This window comes from Rhinatrema bivittatum, chromosome 3 (assembly GCF_901001135.1).
Source record: "Rhinatrema bivittatum chromosome 3, aRhiBiv1.1, whole genome shotgun sequence".
Taxonomy (NCBI): Eukaryota; Metazoa; Chordata; class Amphibia; order Gymnophiona; family Rhinatrematidae; genus Rhinatrema; species Rhinatrema bivittatum.
In genome coordinates this window covers 480,116,805-480,133,825 of record NC_042617.1, presented here as the reverse complement: position 1 = coordinate 480,133,825, position 17,021 = coordinate 480,116,805, and the positions used below count along the sequence as shown (strand labels likewise).

Sequence of the window (17,021 nt, the reverse complement as noted above, 5' to 3'; positions counted from 1 at the left end):
GATAGGCAGAGCTAACAAACTAGTAAGTTAAGAAAACATGGGACCAGAGATCGGATAAAAGATTTAAACTGCAAACAGAAACAGGTAAAACAAAAATTAAACAGTAGAAATTAGGTAAACACTTTTCTCTACTTAACTAGTTCAGGGGAGGTCAGGAAAAAGGCTGTGCACATAAGCTGTACAGGGCCTCATCACAGCGCTCTGCTTCCTGTGTACTTCCAGCTGAGACGGGCAAGTTCTCTCTCTCTCTCTCTCTCTCTCCCCCCCCCTCTCTCTGCAGGGCCAGCTTATGTGCACAGCCTTTTTCCTGACCTCCCCAGAAGTAGAGAAAAGTGTTTAGCTAATTTCTACTGTTTAATTTTTGTTTTACCTGTTTCTGTTTGCAGTTTAAATCTTTTATCCGATCTCTGGTCCCATGTTTTCTTAACTTACTAGTTTGTTAGCTCTGCCTATCTTGGACTGACTAATGATCCTGGTATGGCATTTGATCTGCGAGTGTTTTTTCTAGAAACCGTGCGACCCTCGGGTTGTGTGGGGTCCCAGTGTCTCTAGAAACCACAAGGGGATAAGCTTACGGGCGGAGAACTTGCCCAGAGGTAAGCAGGAACCCAAATGATGGGTGGAAGGTTGCCAGTGTAGGAGCATGTGTGCAGGTGCAGGCAGGCTTGTACAGGGCTTGGAGGGAAGAAAATCTTTCTGGCCAATTTCACTACAGGGTATTTCAGTATTACATTTACTCAGGATTGCTGGGATGTGTATGCTGATCAAGCCACCTTCACTCAATGCACCATCCAAAGCCTCTGCTTGAACTCCAGTGCAGAGGTCAAACACTGACTGCAGGCCAGCACACAAGAAATGAGCTCTCTGGGGAAAAGTGTCACGGCAGAACAATAAACTACAAAGCAAGCAAAGCCCCTGTTTCACCACAATATAACAGTATTCCTTCAACCTCAAATAAGGCAAAATAACAAAAATACATAAAATACACACTTACCTTTTATGCTTTCTTGAATTCTGATACTATGTTTGTCTCTATGCTATTCTATGCATCCAAAAGTTTGGAAGTGTTGCAGAACTACTACTCTGGATCCCTTTGGTTCAATATAGCTGTGATGTTACAGAATGTCATTTAATACAGCCTGTGCCAATCACCTGTGGGCATTTGATGCAATTTGTGACTTTTTTCCCAATCATTTCAGAGAAACAGTTAAATAAATGTAATAACAACATCATTTTAGCTGTCTCAGGATATGGAAAGCCTAATTTAGGAATTGAACCTGGGATCCTCATGGCAGGGCATGAAACTACTAGTTAGTTACTGAACCACTCCTGAAGAGTGCATTCTAATAGAATTTCATAGTTCCTTCCCCCCTCTTTTTTTTTTTTTTTTTTTTTTTTTTTTTTAAAGCAGTATTTTCATTTTCCATTTCACCACCAGAGAAAAAAAAGCAATGGCTGGTTAATTCTTTTGGCTTCCATGCCATCTAGTGGTACATGAAGCTTATGAAAGTTAGAACAGTGTTTCTCATCCTTTTCAATTCCTTAGCACATCTACAAAAATATTGTGTGGCACACCATCCTCCACAGAGCTGGCAATGCAGACATAGAGAAGATTCATATGGCCAAAAGAAAAACTAGGGAAACACCGAAAGCCCTGCCAGTCTCTCTTCCAAATTTTAAAACAAAGGAAGAGAGAGAGCAGAGACACACATGAAGTCATCACAATGGGCCAGTTCCCTCTATATACAAGTGCAGGAGAAGGTAGAAATCTGTGTGATGTGGGCAGCTGGTTTGGTTAGTTGCCTTGGCTGCTGCATGTGGTTGCAGATCCTAACATTCAGAATGAGTTATATCCAATACTGAGTGCATGCTCTCCCTGTTTCACTCAGGCTGGGATAAGAAAGAGGCTAGAAGGACTCAAAGGAAAATGTTTAGGAGGGGGAACGATGAGGAGGTGCTGGGTATACCTCATGTGCCACAGAAAGTGGGGCCTGGCTATCAATGCCCTGTATACTACCCATTAATTACCACATTCCGGTGCTCATGCTGTAGCTAGGAAGAGGTGGCATACATGGTTATACCTGTTCTCACTAAGGAGCTCCTACACATTTAAGAATCACCCCTGGTGACTCTTGTTGCTGTGAGATGCTGAGAGCAGATCACAAGTGCTAGTCTGGTTCTGAACATCAGTGGAGACTTTTCCATGACACGCCTGATCAGATCTGAAGGCACATTGCAATGACACACTCATTGGGAAACATTGAGTTAGAGCAGGGGTCAGGAACCTTTTTGGCTGAGAGAGCCATAAACGCCACATATTTTAAAATGTAATTCCATGAGAGCCATACAATATGTTTAAAACTAAATACAAGTAAATGTGTGCATTTTATGTAAGATCACACTTTTAAAGTACAATAAGTCTCTGAAAATATTACACCAGGCCTTAAGACACCAATACATCTCCTATTAGGAAAACGGACCAAGTCAGGCTGCTATAGAGTCCTACACAGAAACTACACGCCAGCAGAAAACCTCACCTGAATCACGTGCTGTCCCTCACCTAACATAGAATAAAGAGACCAAAACGCATAACAAGAAGCATGCAGACAAAAACTGAATTGGAAACTGCAACAAGCCAGAGTCTCTGTATGCAGTGTAACAAAGGAAAAAAGAAACATCACACATCCTTATAAAACAAATCAAGAAATATAAAATCATCAGCAGTAAAACTGTACTAACAAAAAGAACATATTTCGAAACAGCTGATGAGTGGAATATCCAATAATTAAAAACTCATATAAAACATTTCCAGATACCAACAAAATATTTCAAAATAGCAGACACAAAGATCCAGTAATGAAAAATAATAAGGATACAAAAATTTTTTTGCTCTGCATACATGGGAACGTTTGATATCCAGGTGTCCTGAGATTGTTCTGAATTAGCAGGAGGTGGGGTGGTTTGCTTGGAACTTTCTCCTCTCTCAGTCACATACCAGCGCTCTCTCTCACACTGGCTCTCAATGACACACCTATACACACATGCTCTCAGTCACTCACATATACAAATGTTTTTTCTCTCTCACTTATATAGGCTCTTAATTACACATTTACACACATGCTGTCTATCTTTTCACGCTTACACACACACAGGCTTTCAATCACATAAATACATGCTGTCTTTTTCTCTCACACACAGACTCTCATTCACATGCTTACAAACATGTCCTCTCTTTCTCTCATTTACACACAGGCTCTCAATCACATACTCACATGCTCCCTCACCTAAATCAGCTCTCAATCACACACAGACACACATGGTCTCTCTCTCTCATTTAAACACAGGCTCTCAATCACATACTCACATGCTCCCTCACCTAAATCAGCTCTCAATCACACAGACACACATGGTCTCTCTCTCTCATTTAAACACAGGCTCTCAATCACATACTCACATGCTCCCTCACCTAAATCAGCTCTCAATCACACAGACACACATGGTCTCTCTCTCTCATTTAAACACAGGCTCTCAATCACATACTCACATGCTCCATCACCTAAACCAGCTGTCAATCAGACACAGACACACATGATCTCTCTCTTACTTATACACACAGGCTCTTAATCATACATACACATGATCTCTCTCACACACAAAGGATCTCAATCATACACACATACTCTTTCAAACAAACAGGTTTTCAATTACAAACTTACACATACAGGTTCCCAATGGTAAACTTACATTCATGCTCTCTCTCTCACAGGCAGGATCTCAATCACAGACATACTCTCTTTCACATATACAGGCTCTCAATCATTCACATACATGCAATCTCTCACTCACACACACAGGATCTCAAACACACATGCTTGCTCGCTCATTCACTCTCTCTCTCCCCCCCCCCCCCCCCCCCCCCGGGAACTCGCGGCAGCAGCAGCCACCTCCCAACGCTAACCTCCTTCATTTTCAGCCCTCGTGGAGGCGAAGGCGGAGTCCCATCGGCCGCGGTTGAAGATTTTCATTTTCCTCCGAGCCGCGCTGCAGTCTTCTTCCCGCGCAGGCACCCGATGCTCTCCACTTCCTCTTCCGGGCCGCGGGAAGAAGAGAGCACCGGCGTGCTCTCTTCTTCCCGCGGCCCGGAAGGAAGAGGAAGTGGAGAGCATCGGGTGCCTGCGCGGGAAGACCCGCGCAGGCACCCGATGACTCCAGCGCTGGCACCCGGCTGACACCCGTTGACTCCCGCGCAGGCACCCGGATGACTCCAGTCGGCGTGCTCTCTTCTCCTCCCCCCCGCGGCCCGGAAGAGGAAGTGGTGAGCATCGGGTGCCTGCGCGGAAGAAGAGACCACGCTAGTGTGGTCTCTTCTTCCCGCGCAGGCACCCGATGCTCTCCACTTCCTCTTCCGGGCCGCGGGGGGGGGAGGAGAAGAGAGCACGCCGGTGCCGCTGACTCCAGCTGTCCTGCCGCGTTCCGCCCGGGCTGACAGCATTTTAAGCCCCGGGCGGCGGAGGACCGGGGAGCAGCTGGGTCAGCGGGGAACCGCGAAGTATGGCGACACGTGTCTGCGAGCCAGATGCAGCCCTCAAAAGAGCCATATCTGGCTCGCGAGCCATGGGTTCCCGACCCCTGAGTTAGAGCATAGGAGAAAGGTCTTCCAACCAAGCATCCAACCCAGCAATATGGCGATAGAATGCTGTCCAAGGCATTATGGCACCAATCAGGTGCAGCAGGAAAGGATCCTGTAGCAAGGACCTGCTCTCCAGGTGATGCATTGTCCTTTCGCACTGAGGATATCTCCCCAAGGCCTACTGCCCAGGAGGGAAGGGTTAGATCGGCCGTCATAGTTGGTGATTCGATTATTAGGAATGTAGATAGCTGAGTGGCTGGTGGGCGTGAGGATCGTCTGGTAACATGCCTACCTGGTGCGAAGGTGGCGGACCTCACGCGTCACCCAGATAGGATTTTAGACAGTGCTGGGGAGGAGCCGGCTGTCGTGGTTCATGTGGGTACCAACGACGTAGGAAAATGTGGGAGGGAGGTTCTGGAAGCCAAATTTAGGCTCTTAGGTAGAAAGCTTAAATCCAGAACCTCCAGGGTAGCATTCTCTGAAATGCTCCCTGTTCCACGCGCAGGTCACCAGAGGCAGGCAGAGCTCTGGAGTCTCAATGCGTGGATGAGACGATGGTGCAAGGAAGAGGGATTCAGTTTTGTTAGGAACTGGGGAGCCTTTTGGGGAAGGGGAGTCTCTTCCGAAGGAATGGGCTCCACCTTAACCAGGGTAGACCCAGACTGCTAGCGCTAACCTTTAAAACGGAGATAGAGCAGCTTTTAAACTAGAACAAAGGGGAAAGCCGACAGTCGCTCAGCAGCGCATGGTTCAGAGAGAGGTATCTTTAAAGGATACTAATGATGCAATAGAATTAGGGCATCCCGACAGTGAGGTTCCAATAATTAGAAAAGTAGTCCAAGTGCCTGTAACTAAAAACTCACCTGAGCTAAAAAATTCTAACTTATCCCTATCAATTAAAAAGCAGAATGAAAATACAAACAAAAAACAAACTTTGAAATGTTTGTATGCTAATGCCAGAAGTCTAAGAAGTAAGATGGGAGAATTAGAATGTATAGCAGTGAATGATGACATAGACTTAATTGGCATCTCAGAGACATGGTGGAAAGAGGATAACCAATGGGACAGTGCTATACCGGGGTACAAATTATATCGCAGTGACAGAGAGGAGCACTCGGGAGGAGGTGTGGCGCTTTATGTCCGGGATGGCATAGAGTCCAACAGGATAAACATCCTGCATGAGATTAAATACAAAATTGAATCTTTATGGGTAGAAATCCCTTGTGTGTTGGGGAAGACTGTAGAATATGGAGGCATAGAACACACTTGAGGCAGCTTTCATCGCAGGCAGCAAAAGGAATGGAGCACACTTTGGCGCTCTCCTTTATTGTACATTCATACAAAGGCAGATGATGTGTCATTACATGATTGGCTACTTTCCCCATAGCAACAGACGAGTCCCTACACTATTGGCTTTGGCTCAGGGGGTGTGCACGGATCATCTCATTGGCTGCTGAAATCTATACCTCCTGACTTTGTCCTGCCTCTGACTAGGGAACACCCAGCCCCTCTTTCAGGCTAACAGGATTAATTATAAGCCAGAGAAATACATGATAGTCAGGTATCCTTTCCCAGGCAGAGACTTAAGCACAAGTGATGCTTTTATTCAGGCAAAGGTCAGGGAGAAGGGAAGTTAATGTTTAAACCCTGATGAAATGGCTTGCTGGCAAGCGCATATTTCCCACATCTCACCCTTTCTGTTTTTGTTTAGGCAGCTCAGTAAAGCTTTAGACCCTTACTGAAATCTGTTATGTCTTGGTATGGGCTGGAAATAGGGGAAGGGGGATTATGGAGAGAAGAAAGCTGATTCGACGTGGTGTGCCAGCTGCCGATGAGCTCCTGAATCTCCATATCACCCAGAGCTGGTGCAGCGTGGTGTGCCAACGCTGCAGGGCTCATGATTCCCTATTAGGCATCTTACAAGACATCTTTGTATTCGGGCTGAGAGCAAGGTTTCAGTATGGATATGAGGTTGGGTATGCACTGAATACAGCATCACATGCAGATAATTAAGATAATTACAGTAATTATAATAGAAATCACCCCTTTGAGACCAGAAATATCAGGGAGCCAGGACCATAGCCAGTCCCATGGAGAAGTTGGTATTCTGCCTGAAAATGGTGCATCAGCAACCATGGTTTCTATCTGCTCTATGGTATGTGTGAGGTTTGCTTTATAGTCTGATATGTACACACAGCAATGAGATCCAATTAATGCACAAACACCACCCTTTAAGGCTAAAATGGTTTCTAAGGTATAGCTGTTCTGTAATGCTACTTCTCTAATCTGAGAGACTTCTGTTGTGAGTAGTTTTAATGCATGGACTGTCTGATTAAATATGGCAGCCGTCCGGTTAGCTAGGACGTGTAAGTCTCTGTAATTCATATCTGTCCCCATTGGGGGAAACAGGCTTCTAGCTATCTGAGTTCTGTATACTTTTCTATGGGATTATTTATCGCCTCCCTTTTGTTACGGAGCCTTGCTTTGGGTAAATTTTTGACTGTATAGTATGAGGGGAGGATGTAGCCTAAAGTGCATCTGTCTCTCCATCTTGGGGAAATGTACATATATGCTCTACGCCCACATAACATCCATATGTTTCCTAACAGATTGTGGACATGTCATTGGTTATCATTTGGGCTATATAACTACAAAGGGTAAATCCTTCATCCCCTCTATACTTTCTGTACCTGCTTGGGTCTCCCACTGCACATCCTGAAATCTGCCAATTGCACACATATGTGGTATAATTATGCAAGTGTTCAGTGATTAATACAAAGGTTCGGTTACAATATGGATATTTCCCACCTGAATTCCCTTTCCCATCCCCTGTATCATAGTCCCAACAAAGAGCGGCAGTCTCTTGAATACAGCTACCAATGTGTAGTATGGTATTATTAACTGGAGAGTTAATGAAAACCTCTCTGTAAAGGATAATTAGTCCATACTGTAAGGTTAAATGGTACAGCATGCATCAGTTGTTCTCCGCAGGCTTGGGTTGGCATGTGTGTGCAGATCGAATTCGCCATAGCTGGAGAAATAAGGCAGAGGATGAGGATGTAGAACACAATTGTTAATGAGTTGGCATTCAGGCAAGAAAAGACGGCTAATAAGTTCTCTGGAGTTTTCTCAAGGCCTTGCTGTTCTAAGAGTTGTGCAGGTTGGTTGGATAGGGCTTTGATCTGTCCCCAGGTCATGTGGTGCTGCTTTTTGCAAGGAGTCCGGTCTCTGTCCTTCTGAGGGCTGTGGAGGCTCATGGAGAAGTTGGGGATCGGGTCCTGTAGACCTGGACACCTTTCCATCTTTCCACGGCTTGATACCTGTGGAAGCAAGCAGAGAAACATATCCTCGTTCCCCATTTTAAGGGAACGGGACCGTACCAGACATTAAATATTCTATACAAAACTGATGGCTGTGGGTGACTAACCCTAGTCCCATAATGATTACTCATGGCTGTGGTCTTAAATTTGATATGTTTGGATGATTTAAAGTGATTTAAAACAATACTTTGTTCTTGTTCAGCCAGTCCTTCTTAGGGGGAAGATCCAGGGGCAATCCCTCCTTTTTCTTTTTGTTTGGTCCAGAGCTCTTAAGGGTATGATTGGCTCTCTCCACAATGGCTTGCCCTGTGGTGTTGTAGGGGATGCCAAATAAGTATTTAATGTTCAATTATTGACAAAATTCATGCAAAGGAATGGCTGCAATAAGCAGAGCCATTATTAGTTTTCAGAACAGAGGGTAACCCCATTATCAAGAAAGTTTTTATACAGTGATCAATTTTCAATCAGTAAATTAGCATAAATGTAAATTAATCGTTTAAAGGAAAAGTCATTTGTAGTAAGCAGAATCAAATGACAAGTATATTAGACATTACATTAAACATATGTTACACAAGACTGACATATTCATTCATCCTGCAAATATTCATTTACACAAAACTGACACATATTCATATTCATTCTGCAAATATTCATTCATAGTCTTCTTGGCATCAAGACAGACAACAGATAACACATAATTTAAGCTAAAAATCTTATCAAAAAGTTATCAAAAACAAAATTAGATCAAGGATCAAAAGTATAAAGTCAAAAGGTGTTAGAAAAATGTTAAAATAAACTGCAAAGTGTTCACCTTCACATCTCCTCATGGCAGGAAGGCGGTAAATCTGGAAAATATCAAAAACTGGCATACAGCAAAAATTTACTAAGGTAAGGATAAAAGTGAGCTTCTTACTTTTTTAACCTTGGAGAATCAATTCTATCATTCAATTTAATAAAATCAATTTGATTTGCAAGAAAAGGTTTGGGAGGGATTGCTTTAGATGTAGCAACCTCTATCAGTAAAAATTTTAAGGTTCAGAACTCTGTAAAAATTTTGTGAAAAAGAAAATAAAACTGAAGTGTCCTTAATACAGAAGGTCTGTAGGCCTGAAAAATAAAAACTATTATACAACAGAATTATTAAAACAATAATATAATATAACTTGTAGAATAGCATAGCGCCTCCTAGTGGAGACCCCATCATTACTTTATAGATTGCAACTATTGTTCCAGGTTGCAATCAATAATACTCTGAGCTTACTTTCAATGTGGAATATCAGAATAGAATTTCTTCTTATAATTATTAGAATAGGAAATTAAACACGCTGTTCGCTCTGCTCTGTCTGCTGCACGCTAAAGTTTGAAAGTATTAAAAGATTAACTAACATATAGACTGGACTAAGTCCAGTTTTTTTTCTTCTTTTCAAAAGTTCTCCCTCCCTCCCCCATGAGTGGCAAGCAAGAGTTAACAGAAAGACAGTAAAGGGGGGGAGGAGCAGTGTTTCTCAAAAGAAAAGAACTGCACCCAAGGAATTAATCCTTCAGTCAATAGGAACTGAAAGATAGCTTTGTTTAACAATAGATAACATCGACCACAGACAATGGCTTGGCAAGGACTTGCTGATTCCTTGCAGACAGATACTATTTTAATTTACTTTTGTCCTGAAAGGGAGAATCACAGTAAAAATATAAGTTCTGTACGCTAGCAATTCAAACTATAAACTTAAATCTCAGAGAAATGGAGTCATTTTAAATGTGAGCCAAATTAATTTTGCAAGAAGTGAACATTTCACATGTAATTTACACAGCAATTCAAATCTCAGTACAGTTTTAACATAAGGCTGTGCATACACTTTGTGGGGGAAAATACTCTCAAAGTATGCAGATTTTTTTGTAACTGAATTCAAAGACTAATAGAAACCATTTTTTTCAAATCTGTACTGTTTGTTAAGAGAAACCATTTTTTTCCAAATCTGTACTGTTTGTTAAGGGAAACTATTTTTTCCAAATCTGTACTGTCTGTTCAATTACCCTGTTTAATCTGGTCATTGAAGTGTATAATTAAATCAATTTTTTTTTTTTTCATAGTGATATTTTCTTTGCTTGTAACGCAGGAGTCTAATTAAATCCTTTTTTTCATAATGATATTTTCTTTGCTTGTAACGCAGGAGTGCAGCTGCCTGGCCCAAGGTCTTATACGCTGATTTCTTTGAAGACCTGGGGGCATAGCCACTGCTCATGGCATTTGCTGCCACACCCAGCTCTTTAATCCCTTTTGTATTGGGAGAAGCTTGAATCCCTTTCAATAATTCCTCTCTTGTGAGATTTCCATGTTCTAGGTGAAATCCCATGCTGACCGCGGCACATAAATTGTTACCGGGAGCAGTGGTTTGAGATGGTAATTTACCTGGACAAATTGATGATACAGAATCAATGACTGTCTCAGGCAATGGCAAATGAGGATACAGGGAGTGGTTGGTGGGGGAAGGGGGTTGCAGGCAAGATGGAGGAAGGCTAGTTTTTCTGACCTCAGTGTTTTCAGTTTCCTGGGGCCTTTTCTCTGAGATGGACGCAGAGGAAGCCACAGGAGCCATGTGAGTGTGTGTCCCCAGATGTTCTATTTCATTTTCTGTCCCCCTTTGTTCATGGTTCTTTTCTGTGATGGGGAAGGCTTGAAGTCCTTCCAACAATTCTTTTTCTGTAAGGTTTTCTTTCTGCTGAAATTTAATGCTAATTGCCCCACCCAGGCCAGGTTGTGGCTCAATTGTTCTCAAGGGTTGCTTTTCTAAAGAAGTGGGGAAGGTGTGAATGGGCTTGGGTGTGGGTATGGAGAGCTGATACAAAGAATTTGCTGTCTCTGAGGGAGACTGAGCATAAGATGGGGGAAGGGTATTCTGATTGAGTCTGCCTGCTTCTAAAAGCACATGGTTGAAACTGCTGTCTTTAAACTTTTTTTTTCTATGTGTTCGATGGCCTCTGTACATTTTTGCCAGATTAATCTTTGCTTTATGGGAGCACTGGGAGCCGTATGAAGACAATTGCCGATTAAAATCCAATCTTGGGTATTTAGAGTTCCCGCCTCCATTGAATACCAAGGGCAACGGCAAGCTATTTCACTTATTAATTTTTCTAAGTCCCCCAGGCTGACTTGCGCTATTTTTCTTCTGGTGATGAAATAATGATTATTGATTATTTTCTGCAGCTCCCTGGCATGTAGCCTCTGCTGTACAGTCAAATCATTGCCCATGCTCACGAATGTGGGGAACAAACTTGCTGAGAAATACTTTAAAAATTACTAAGAATTACTTTTAAAAAAAATATTACGATAGCAAATCTGTTGAACGGTACGTACCTTAAGCTATGACCAGCCGAAATAAGCATGGAGTTTATCATCACTTCGCGGGGATCACCAGATGTAGAATATGGAGGCATAGAACACACTTGAGGCAGCTTTCATCGCAGGCAGCAAAAGGACTGGAGCACACTTTGGCGCTCTCCTTTATTGTACATTCATACAAAGGCAGATGATGTGTCATTACATGATTGGCTACTTTCCCCATAGCAACAGATGAGTCCCTACACTATTGGCTTTGGCTCAGGGGGTGTGCACGGATCATCTCATTGGCTGCTGAAATCTATACCTCCTGACTTTGTCCTGCCTCTGACTAGGGAACACCCAGCCCCTCTTTCAGGCTAACAGGATTAATTATAAGCCAGAGAAATACATGATAGTCAGGTATCCTTTCCCAGGCAGAGACTTAAGCACAAGTGATGCTTTTATTCAGGCAAAGGTCAGGGAGAAGGGAAGTTAATGTTTAAACCCTGATGAAATGGCTTGCTGGCAAGCGCATATTTCCCACAGAAGACTATAGTGATAGGGGTATACTACCGTCCACCTGGTCAAGATGGTGAGACGGACAGTGAAATGCTAAGAGAAATTAGGGAAGCTAACCAAATTGGTAGTGCAGTAATAATGGGAGACTTCAATTACCCAAAAATGCAACGAAGCAACACCTTGCACATAAGCAAGTACTGGAGAACAATAGTGCAAGTACAAATCTAAGTTCCATCAAATATTTCAAATAATGTATGTTTATTTCAGAGTGTTGAACTGGCAACTCCACTTATAACAACAAATAGCTTATCAAAGTCCCCCGAAATGGTCCCGTGTTTCGCTCTGGCTGCATCGGGAGGGACCCAGAATTTCAATGTAATCTGCAAGGAAATACTATATTTCAAACAATTGTATAGACACGTACCTTTTGTAACATTCACTGGAGCGCAAGTGCCCTCAAAAGTGACAGACGTTTAAAGAGGAAGAAAGGCGCGAAACAGGAATCTATCGCGAGATGCGTGTTGACCAATCACAACAGAGCACAAGGCTATTCACTCAGTCAGACAAACAGATACCACTCAATCTCTTTGTTCAAACCTTTTGGACAGACAGTATCAAGGGTGTGTATCCATCTTTGTTCCCTTCGACCCAGCATTTCGGTAAAATCACCCCCTTGAGGTGGGCGGGCGACTACCTCCAATACAAAGAAGAAGAGATCAGAGCTGGAATGCCCTTTTTGAGACCAACGGGCTACCTAGGGTTTGTCCTCTCTCTGATTTCGAATATTGAAACAGTGCTCAATCATACGTGTTTTCACCATCCTAATAGTCTTACCCACGTACAAGAGGGAACACGGGCATCTCACCGCATATACAACACCTTTAGTAGTGCAGTCTGAATCACAACGTAGTTGAAAGATACGTCTAGTAATGGGGTGTTCAAACGATGAAACCGTATCTGTATGGATGCACATTGTACAGTGCCCACAAGGTCTATGTGTCCCTCCTGAACGTGGTGTTGTGACACTTCTAGGAAACACAGTGTGAACTAACTGATCACACAGATTTCTGCCCCTCCGAAACGTGAACCGCAGGGGACCCTGAAATAAATTTGATAATGATAACGCATGCCAGTGTCTCCGGATCATATCCGCAATCGGTTTGCTCAGGGTAGAAAATGGGAGAATGCAATTATTACATCCCTCGTCTGACACAGACGGGGGAAGAAAAAGCCAGTCACGATTGGTGTACAGGGCTCGTTTAAACGCCCTCTTAATCACTCGTGCCGGATAACCTCTTTCCGTGAATCGAGCCGTCATCACCTGAGCTTGAGTTAAAAAAAAAATCAGACCGAGATGAACACAGCCGGCGGAGTCTTAAAAACTGGCCGGTTGGAATATTATCCCCGTAAAGCCTTCGGGTGACAACTGTGGTATGACAACAACATATTTCGGTCCGTGTCTTTTCGAAATAATGTGGTCACAAAATTATCCCCCTCCGCTGAAATCAAAATGTCCAGGAAGGAGATTTGAGATGAATTGATACAAAAGTTAAATTGAAGATGACAGCTTAATGCATTCAACCAGTCCATAAACATATAGAATTGTAAGTCAGTGCCCACCCACATGATGAACACATCATCAATGAAACGCAGCCACTAATGTACAAAACGATACCATTCAGAAGGATAAATGAAAGTTGATTCAAAATGATCCATATACAAGCACGCCAACACCACGTTCAGGAGGGACACATAGACCTTGTGGGCACTGTACAATGTGCATCCATACAGATACGGTTTCATCGTTTGAACACCCCATTACTAGACGTATCTTTCAACTACGTTGTGATTCAGACTGCATTACTAAAGGTGTTGTATATGCGGTGAGATGCCCGTGTTCCCTCTTGTACGTGGGTAAGACTATTAGGATGGTGAAAACACGTATGATTGAGCACTGTTCCAATATTCGAAATCAGAGAGAGGACGAACCCTTGGTAGCCCATTGGTCTCAAAAAGGGCATTCCATATCTGATCTCTTCTTCTTTGTATTGGAGGTAGTCGCCCGCCCACCTCGGGTGGGGGGGGGGGGGTTATTTTATCGAAATGCTGGGTCAAAGGGAACAGAGATGGATACACACCCTTGCTACTGTCTGTCCAAAAGGTTTGAACAATTGAGTGGTATCTGTTTGTCTGACTGAGTGAATAGCCTTGTGCTCTGTTGTGATTGGTCAACACGCATCTCGCGATAGATTCCTGTTTCGCGCCTTTAATTTAGATCTAAATTTAATTGGGCAGGATTCCAGTCGGAGCGTTGTGGGCATGGAATTCCAGCGTGTAGGGCCTGCAATAGAAAGAGCTCTTTCCCTAGTGGAAGTGAGGTGTGCTGTTTTTAGAGCGGGGACTTGTAGGGTTTCTTTGTGAACTGTCCTGGTAGGACTGGTCTGAATGACAGGGCTAAATGGAATGTCGAGCCAGAGGGAGTTGTGGGAGAAGATGGATTTGTGAATGGTGGTTAGTGTCTTGTGGAGTATTCGGTAGGGGATTGGCAGCCAATGCAGGCCTTTCAGGATCGGGGTGATGTGATCAGTTTTACGGGTGTTAGTGATGATTCTAGCTGTTGCATTTTGCAACATTTGGAGCGGTTTGATCGTAGCGTGTGGGAGCCCTAGGAGAAGTGAATTACAATAATCGAGTTTCGATAGGATGGAGGTTTGGATAACAGTACGAAAGTCTTGAGAGTGTAACAGTGGTTTAAGTTTTTTTAGAACATTTAGTTTGTAAAAACCGTCTTTGAGGATGGAGTTTACGTATTTTTTCATGTTTAGATGTTCATCCAGGAGGACTCCGAGGTCTCTTACAAAGGGTTGGTTTATGGTGGATTTGCAAGTGAGGTCATGAAGTGAGTGGGGTTTAGAGTTGGGAGAGATAAGTAATAGCTCCGTTTTGTTGGTGTTAAGAGCAAGGTGGAGGTTCGTTAGAAGAGAGTTAATTGGAACGAGACAGGTTTCCCAGTGCTTCAATGCATCAGATATTGAATTATGGATGGGGATTATAATTTGGATATCATTGACATGTAGATAGAAGTTAAGTTTGAGTTCGGTTAAGAGGTGGCATAAAGGGGTAAGGTAAATGTTAAAGAGAGTGGAGGAAAGAGAAGAGCCTTGTGGGACACCTTGTTGAAGAGGGAGGGAGGTAGAGATGGCATTACCTATTTTGACTGAGACGGTTCTATTTGATAAGTAGGATTTGAGCCATGCTAATGCCAAGCCAGAGATACCGATGCTTTCTAGATGGACGAATAGGTGGTTGTGGCATATGGTATCAAAGGCGGCAGATATGTCCAGGAGAGCAAGGAGGTAACTAGTGCCTTTGTCCATTCCTATGAGGAGGTGGTCGGTAAGTGTAAGAAGGAGGGTTTCGGTATTAAGATGTTTACGGAAGCCGAATTGTGCAGCATGAAGGATATTGTGGTTTTCTAAGTAGTCCGTAAGCTGTGCGTTGACTATTCTTTCCATGATCTTGGCAATGAAAGGAAGGTTGGATATTGGACGGAAATTCGCAGGGTCTTTAGGGTCAAGAGAGGGCTTCTTGAGGAGGGGTTTGACCACTGCTTGTTTAAGTGTGTCTGGGACAGAGCCAGAGGATAGTGAGCAGTTGACGATGCCAGCTATTACTCAGGAGATAGTATTGGGGACCGCAAGGAGTGCTTTAGAGGGAATTGTATCACTTGGGTGTGAGGCAGGTTTCAGTTTTTTGAAAATGGATTCTATTTCCTTAGAGGAAGTGAGGTCAAAAGCTGAAAGGACAGTAGTGGAGGGAACAGCACTCGAGAAGGGCAAGTAAGTAGAGTCAGGGAATCTGGAGAGGAGTTTCGTGATTTTATTATGAAAGAAGTGTGCAAGTTCATTGCTCTTAGCGTCAGCTTCGGAGTCTGGAATGCAGGGGGTAGTGGGCTTAATGAGATTCGACACATAGGCGAAAAGAGCTTTGGGGTTATAGCTGTAGTCATGGATCTTAGTGGCATAGAAATCTCGTTTATGCTTCAAGATGGAAAGCCTGTAGAGGTGCAGGGCAGATTTGAAGCTATCAGCATGCTGGGGGGGGGGGGGGGGGTAGGGTCCTTGCGCCAGATTCTCTCTTTGTGTCTAAGTTTGTTTTTTAAAGTTTTTAGTTCAAAAGTGTACCATGGATTGGAGGGTTTCAAGGTTGTGTTTATAACACGTTTGGTGAGGGGGCAAAGTTTATTTCCTACCTCTTCTGTAATGCTGCACCAAGAGGTTAGAGCAGTGCTGGGATCTGAATAGTCTAGATTGGACAGGGCGGTAGTGAGAGCAGAGGCAAGGTCCTCACTGGGGCAGACTTTTCTGGCTATAATGGTAGTGTGATGAGGATTCTTCCTCATAGGGGCAGTGTTGAAGGTGAGATGGCTTTCAATAAGATAATGATCAGACCAGGGAACTGGGGTGCAGGTAGGGGAGATGGAGGACTGGATACAAGAGTTGATGAATATCAAATCCAGGGAATGGCCAGCTTTGTGGGTGGGGGAGGTGATAATTTGCTGGAAACCAATAGCTTGGAGGGCATGAAGGAAGGTGTCGCATGAAGAGGATAGAACAGAGGAGTCAACATGGAGATTGAAGTCTCCAAGGATAATGGCTGGAGTGTCAGTGTCGATGCAATCAGCAATAAATTCAATAATGGGTGAGGGATTGGATTCAAGCAGAGAAGGTGGTGCATATACAAGACATATTTGGAGAGTACGTGATTTAAAGAGCCCAATTTCAAGTTTAGTAGGTGGGGTAATGTTGATCTGTTTAAGACTGAGGTTTTTATTCACAGCAAGTAGAAGGCCACCACCTCTTTTCTTCTTTCTGGGGATTGAGAAAATGTCGTAAGAGAGTGTGGGAAGTTGATTTATTTCTACAATGTCTGTGTCTTTAAACCAGGTCTCGGTAATAGCACAGATGTCTGGTTTGCAGTCAGTTAGTATTGGTACTTTCTTTGACAGTGATTGTGAGTTGAACAGGATTAGAGAGAGAGTGGTGAGGCCTAGGAATTGGGTCAGAGGAGAGGTAAGAATGGGGATTAGGGATTTGTGCAGGGGGGAGAGAATTGCGTTCAAGTGGAAAGTAAGTTCTTTTGCAGGGGATATGGATACGTGGAATAGGATAGGAAGCCATGACAGGTACCAGGAAGTGGGGAACAATGTATAAGTAACTGTGCTGAGTAGCTGATA

The 17,021-nt window shown here is 43.4% G+C and overlaps 1 protein-coding gene across 1 annotated transcript in view; it reads left to right on the top strand.

Moving 5' to 3' along the window:
- Positions 1-17,021, top strand: part of ATAD2B (ATPase family AAA domain containing 2B) — a 610,472-nt gene that overhangs the window by 174,377 nt on the left and 419,074 nt on the right. The gene's annotated exons all lie outside the window — the stretch shown is intronic.